We start from the raw sequence: 7,672 nt of genomic DNA on the forward strand, positions 1-7,672 counted from the left end.
TAGGTGTCAGGTTAGATGTCAGGTTAGGTGTCAGGTTAGGTGTCAGGTTAGGTGTCAGGTTAGATGTCAGGTTAGGTGTCAGGTTAGGTGTCAGGTTAGGTGTCAGGTTAGGTGTCAGGTTAGGTGTCAGGTTAGGTGTCAGGTTAGGTGTCAGGTTAGGTGTCAGGTTAGATGTCAGGTTAGGTGTCAGGTTAGGTGTCAGGTTAGGTGTCAGGTTAGGTGTCAGGTTAGGTGTCAGGTTAGGTGTCAGGTTAGGTGTCAGGTTAGATGTCAGGTTAGGTGTCAGGTTAGGTGTCAGGTTAGGTGTCAGGTTAGATGTCAGGTTAGGTGTCAGGTTAGGTGTCAGGTTAGATGTCAGGTTAGATGTCAGGGTTAGGTGTCAGGTTAGGTGTCAGGTTAGGTGTCAGGTTAGATGTCAGGTTAGGTGTCAGGTTAGGTGTCAGGTTAGGTGTCAGGTTAGGTGTCAGGTTAGGTTAGATGTCAGGTTAGGTGTCAGGTTAGGTGTCAGGTTAGGTGTCAGGTTAGGTGTCAGGTTAGGTGTCAGGTTAGGTGTCAGGTTAGGTGTCAGGTTAGGTGACAGGTTAGATGTCAGGTTAGATGTCCGTTTAGATGTCAGGTTAGGTGTCAGGTTAGGTGTCAGGTTAGGTGTCAGGTTAGGTGTCAGGTTAGGTGTCAGTCTGATGTCAGGTTAGGTGTCAGGTTAGGTGTCAGGTTAGGTGTCAGGTTAGGTGTCAGGTTAGGTGTCAGGTTAGGATGTCAGGTTAGGTGTCAGGTTAGGTGCCAGGTTAGGTGTCAGGTTAGGTGTCAGGTTAGGTGTCAGGTTAGGTGTCAGGTTAGATGTCAGGTTAGGTGTCAGGTTAGGTGTCAGGTTAGGTGTCAGGTTAGGTGTCAGGTTAGGTGTCAGGTTAGGTGTCAGGTTAGGTGTCAGGTTAGATGTCAGGTTAGGTGTCAGGTTAGGTGTCAGGTTAGGTGTCAGGTTAGGTGTCAGGTTAGATGTCAGGTTAGGTGTCAGGTTAGGTGTCAGGTTAGGTGTCAGGTTAGGTGTCAGGTTAGGTGTCAGGTTAGGTGTCAGGTTAGGTGTCAGGTTCGGTGTCAGGTTAGGTGTCAGGTTAGATGTCAGGTTAGGTGTCAGGTTAGGTGTCAGGTTAGGTGTCAGGTTAGGTGTCAGTCTGATGTCAGGTTAGGTGTCAGGTTAGGTGTCAGGTTAGGTGTCAGGTTAGGTGTCAGGTTAGGTGTCAGGTTAGGTGTCAGGTTAGGTGTCAGGTTAGATGTCAGGTTAGGTGTCAGGTTAGGTGTCATTGCAGCATCTGAAAAAATGGAAAGGAAAAGATATAGAAATATCTCAATCTTATCCATTGTCTGCAAAATGATACACTTTTTCAAGGGCTCTCCTAGGTCTATATGAAAACATGCAAAATAAAGACACTGAGAATTTAATATGATTTAATATAATTTAACATGATTTAATATAATATAACATGATTTCACAGGATTTAAATGATTTGCATTAGTCAATGCATTGTTTTGTTTTTCTTTTGTTTAGCATTAGCCTATAGTGAACCAAGGGAAGGAAGTTTAGCTTTTTGTGAACCAAGGGAAAGAATCTTGGTCTATAGTGAACCAAGGGAAGGAAGTTTAGCCTATAGTGAACCAAGGGAAATAATCTTGGTCGATAGTGAACCAAGGGAAAGAATCTTGGTCTATAGTGAAAAAAGCTTAGTGAACCAAGAAAAGGAAGCTTAGCTTATAGGGAACCAAAATAAGGAAGCTTAGCCTATAGGAAATCAAGGGAAAGAAGCTTAGCTTATAGTGAACCAAAATAAGGAAGCTTAGCCTATAGTAAAGCAAGGGAAGGAAGCTTAGCCTATAGGGAACCAAAGGAAACAAGATTAGCCAATAGTGAACCAAAGGAAGGAAGCTTAGCCTATAGTGAACCAAAGGAAGGAAGCTTAGCCTATAGTGAACCAAAGGAAGGAAGCTTAGACTATAGTGAACCAAAGGAAGGAAGTTTAGCCTATAGTGAACCAAAGGAAGGATGCTTAGCCTATAGTGAACCATAAAACAGCTGAGAAAGGAGAGCCTTTTATCCACTGACACCCAGGCAGTTGTAAAACTGAATGTATTCAACTGAAATGTGTCTTCCACGTTGAACCCAACCCCTCTGAATCCGAGAAGTGCGGGGGGCTTCCATAATCGACTTCCACGGAACAGTGGGTTAAATGACAGATCTTTACCTTGTCAGCTCGGGCATCCTTTCGGTCACTGGCCCAACGCTCTAACCACTCGGCTACCTGCCCCCCCCAAGAAGACAATCAGTAGTCCGACTGTACGGTGGTGTAGTGCTCTACCACTGTAAATTCACAGTGTGAACCTCCTAACCACCTAAAATCCTAACCTCCTAAAATCCTAACCGCCTAACCACCTAACCGCCTAAAATCCTAACCTCCTAACCACCTAAAATCCTAACCTGCTAAGCGCCTAACCTCCTAACCTGCTAAAATCCTAACCACCTAACCACCTAAAATCCTAACCTGCTAACCTCCTAACCTGCTAAACGCCTAACCTCCTAACCTGCTAAAATCCTAACCTCCTAAAATCCTAACCTCCTAAAACTCACACCTCAACCTTCTCTGAAATGACTCAAGATGGCTTTACGTGTATGGACAGATGAAAATCCAGGGAAACAGAGTGATGCTGAAGCAACAGCACGACACCACGACACAGTAATGTTATTGTGAATCTCTAATGCAGTGTATCATTTGCACAACAATATTTTAACCCAGATAGTCTCCTTTGGACATACTGTAGACTAATCTGGCAACCAAAAATATATCTTTAACCTAATAGGACCATGTTATTCCTTTTATTGCTATGTTTCTTTTTATAGAATACAATGCTGTTGTGGAAAATTAGATCCCAAAAATTAATGTAGAGACTATTTAATTGTATAATTGAAAAGGCTTTAATTCAAGCAGCTGCAGGGGAGATTCACCTCTGATTTCACAGGGAATAACTTGAAAAGTAAATGGTTCCATGTCCCTTATACAGTGGGAGGTGATAATACAATCCTATTGGTTACACCACCGTACATCCTCATAACCTGCAACAAAGGGTGACTGGATGATGGGAGAGGTCTAAACCTCAACAAGGGGGTTGCTACGGTGACATATGGCATTGTTTTAAGACGGTCATACTATGGATCATTTAGCTATTGGATTTAGAATTTTACGACCCCTGTAGGTATCAAAACAAGTATGTAAAAGATGATGAATTTGGACTGCTAGAAACACATTGAATAACATTCAAAAAGAGGAAAACATCAATCTGAAGGAACAAGGTTTTGAAGTGTGTGTCCTATTTCGAGGAGATATAAGAAAGCTCAGGAGTTTTTTTATGTGGCACAAAACTACCTCTATGAACAAATCCATAGTAGGCCTACAACACATGTAACTAGTAGGATAGTACATCACACCGAGTGGATTAATTTCTAATATAATTAGTACGATAGTACATCACACCATGTGTAATAACCCAAACTCTCTAATATTACTGGTAGGATAGTTAACCTTCCACCAGGGGCCAGCATGAAAAGATAGTTCAGAAGAGTTTTTATTTTCTATACAGTCACATGCGTCTTATCGGCTCTTAACCAACCATGCTTTAAAAAAAATGTATTCTGTTCTCCGTAACTTGTTTTGTACATGTTGTAATGTTGCTGCTACCATCTCTTATGTGCCGAAACGAGCTTCTGAACATCAGAACTGAGATTGACCTCGAATCAAAATTTGACGAAGAGTATTTCTTTAATTAGTCGGATGGGAGGGATATACTACAGACACCCGATCAGGCCCAGATCCCCGTGATTCGCTGGAGAAGGAAACTGAGATTGAGGCAAAAGATCAGGGTGCCTTGTTGAGGATCAGGCGACGAGTGGCTAATCTGCCCTTGCCATCCGTTCTGCTAGCTAACGTTCAATCGCTGGAAAAGAAATGGGACGAACTGAAAGCACGTATAACCTACCAACGGGACATTAAAAACGTAATATCTTATGTTTCACCGAGTCGTGGCTGAACGACGACATTAAGAACATACAGCTGGCGGGTTATACACTCTATCGGCAGGACAGAACGGCAGCCTCTGGTAATACACGTGGCGGGGGCTATGCATTTATGTAAACAACAGCTGCAGCACAATTTCGAAGGAAGTGTCGAGGTTTCGCTCACCTGAGGTAGAGTATCTCATGATAAGCTGTAGACCACACTATCTACCAAGAGAGTTTTCAACTGTATTATTTGTAGCAGTCTACATATCACCACCGACCGATGCTGGCACTAAAACCGCACTCAATGAGCTGTATACCACCATAAGCAAACAGGAAAAGGCTAATCCCAAGGCGGCGATCCTGGTGGCCTGGGACTTTAATGCAGGGAAACTTAAATCAGTTCTAATTTCTACCAGCATGTTAAATATGCAACAAGAGTGAACAAACGCCTAGATCACCTGTACTCCACACAGAGATGCGTACAAAGCTCTCCCTTGTCCTTCATTTGGCAAATCTGACCATAATCCTATCTCCCTGATTCCTGCTTACAAGCTAAAAATTAAAGCAGGAAGCACCAGTGACTCGGTCTATAAAAAAGTGGTTAGATGAAGCAGATGCTAAACTACAGGACTGTTTTGCTAGCACAGACTGGAATATGTTCCAGGATTCTTCTGATGGCATTGAGGAGTACACCACATCAGTCACTGGCTTTATTAATAAGTGCATTGAGGACGTCGTCCCCACAGTGACTGTACAGACATACCCCAACCAGAAGCCATGGTTTACAGGTAACATTCGCACTGAGCTAAAGGGTAGAGCTGCCACTTTCAAGGAGTGGGACTCTAACCCAAAGCTTATAAGAAATCCTGCTATGCCCTGCGACAAACTATCAAACAGGCAAAGCGTCAATGCAGGACTAAGATCAAATTGTACTACACCGGCTCCGACACTCGCCAGATGTGGCAGGGCCTGCCAACTATTACAGACTACAAAGCGAAGCACAGCCGAGAGCTGCCCAGTGACACAAACCTACCAGACAAGCTTAATAACTTATATGCTCGCTTCGAGGCAAGCAACACTGAGGCATGCATGAGAGCGTCAGCTGTTCCGGACGACTTTGGGATCACGTTCTCCTCAGCCGATGTGAGTAAGACCTTTAAACAGGTCAACATTCACAAGGCTGCAGGGCTAGATGGATTACCAAGATGTGTACACTGAGCATGCGCTGACCAACTGGCAAGTGTCTTCACTGACATTTTCAACCTCTCCCTGTCTGTAATACCAACATGTTTCAAGCAGACCACCATAGTCCCTGTGCCCAAGAACACTAAGACCCATAACCCTCACGTCTGTAGCCATGAAATGCTTTGAAAGGCTGGTCATGGCTCACATTAACACCATTATCCCAGAAACCCTAGACCCACTCCAATGTGCATACTGCCCCAACAGATCCAGATCTAGGAACACCTATGAGAGAACGTTATTCATTGACAACAGCTCAGCGTTCAACACCATAGTGCCCTCATCACTAAGCTAAGGATCCTGGGACTAAACACCTCCCTCTACAACTGGATCCTGGACTTCCTGACGGGCCGGACCCAGGAGGCAAGGGTAGGTAACAACACATCCGCCACTCTGATCCTCAACACGGGGGCCCCTCAAGGGTGCATGCTCAATCCCCTCCTGTACTCCCTGTTCACTTATGAATGCACTGCCAGGCATGACTCCAAGACCAGCATTAAGTTTGCTGATGACACAACAGTGGTAGGCCTGATCACGGACAATGATGAGACAGCCCATAGGGAGGAGGTCAGAGACCTGATCGTGTGGTGCAAGGACAGCATCCTCTCCCTCAACGTGATCAAGACAAAGGAGATGATTGTGGACTACAGGAAAAGGAGGACCAAACACACCCCCACTCACATCGACGGGGCTATAGAGGAGCAGGTTGAGAGCTTCAAGTTCCTTTGGCGTCCACATCGCCAACAACCTAACATGGTCCAAGCACACCAAGACAGTCGCGAAGAGGGCACGACAAAACCTATTCCCCCACGGAGACTGAAAAGATTTGTCACACAGATCCTCAAAAGGTTTTACAGCTGCACCATCGACAACATCCTTTCGGGTTGCATCACTGCCTGGTAAGGAAACTGCTCAGCCTCCGACTGCAAGGCACTACAGAGGGTAGTGTACATCACCAGGGCCAAGATTCCTGCCATCCAGGACCTCTATACCAGGCAGTGTCAGAGGAAGGCCCTGAAAATGGTCAAAGACTCCAGCCACCCTAATCATAGACTGTTCTCCCTGCTACCGCACGGCAAGTGGTACCGGAGCGCCAAGTCTAGGTCCAAGAGGCTCCTAAATAGCTTCTACCCCCAAGCCATAATAGCTAATCAAACGCATAGTCACTTTAATAACTCTACCTACATGTACATATTACCTCATATTACCTCTGTGTTGGGATCGGACCCTCTCCCAGTGAGCCAGCAGCAGGTCCCAGGTGGGAGACGGAGGGTCTTGAACAGGGTGGTTCTGAAGGTCTTACAGAGGAAGAAGTAGATGAGAGGGTCCAGACAGACGTTCATGGCTGACATCCACAAGGTGATCTTTTTAGAGATCCGGAAGGTAGCCTTAGCGCAGCTGGTTGTTTGGGTAACCTGAAGCTGGGTGTAGGGGATGCGTATGGCATGGTAGGGGCTAAAACACACCAAGAAAACCACCAGAACCAAGTCTTATGAACGTTAGTCTTATGCCTCCCCTCGTCATTGCTGCTTCCTAATTTCCTGTATGATTTAAAAACCTTCCTTGCTATGCATACGTAGCAGAAACAAATAAGAACACACACCACCCAGAAGATTGAGCTGTTGAATATGACCACGCCTCTGTGTAAACCTTGTCCTGCTTCGCTCTCCATTTCCATACAGGCTTCGTTAGTCTTGTCGGTGGGATCCTGATTGCTCAGGATCATGGTTGGAATGACATCAGTGGCCAACAGCACCACCCAGATGGAGGCAGACAGCACTTTGCCAAAGACCAGGTTCTGACCCAACAACCTGCGGCCTGATGATCTTGAAGAAGCGGTCCAGATTGATGAGGACCAATAAAATGATGCTCATGTACATACAGAGATAGAAAATAACATCAGAGTAGCGACAGGAAAAGGCCTTCAGAGCCAGAGGAGCACTGGGCAGGATATTGGCTGCTTTGAGAGGGATGGTCAGGGTCATGAGAAGGTCAGCGGCCAGAAGGTTCTTCAGATACACCATGAAGGTGGCCGTTGAGCGAAGGTGCATGCAGACCCAGACTGCTACCCCATTGATGATGAGGGCCGGGATGAACGACAGGAAGTAGAGACTTGTTATAGTCATATTTATGGTTTCTTCATTAAAGCCACAGTCCAGTGGAGGGGAAAGTGATGGCATTGTGGCTACTCGATTTGAGGAATCCGAAAAATATGCAGAGCAAGAAAAATGATTCAAATAATAATGTATTTCTAAATTTAAAGGGGAAATCTGAGATCGGTACATACATTTAATTATTATGAATTCAATGTAGTAATTGTTTCTTGATGAATATAATTTAAGAATTTAAATGCTTCCTGTGCTTATTTCAATTGTCATATCCCATCAG

The 7,672-nt window shown here is 45.0% G+C and overlaps 1 pseudogene; it reads right to left on the bottom strand.

The window, feature by feature from the left end:
• Positions 1-6,483: 6,483 nt before the first annotated feature.
• On the bottom strand, positions 6,484-7,464 carry LOC135545117 (P2Y purinoceptor 14-like; annotated as a pseudogene).
• Between the last annotated feature and the right edge of the window lie 208 nt (positions 7,465-7,672).

Source organism: Oncorhynchus masou, chromosome 9 (genome assembly GCF_036934945.1).
Source record: "Oncorhynchus masou masou isolate Uvic2021 chromosome 9, UVic_Omas_1.1, whole genome shotgun sequence".
Taxonomy (NCBI): Eukaryota; Metazoa; Chordata; class Actinopteri; order Salmoniformes; family Salmonidae; genus Oncorhynchus; species Oncorhynchus masou.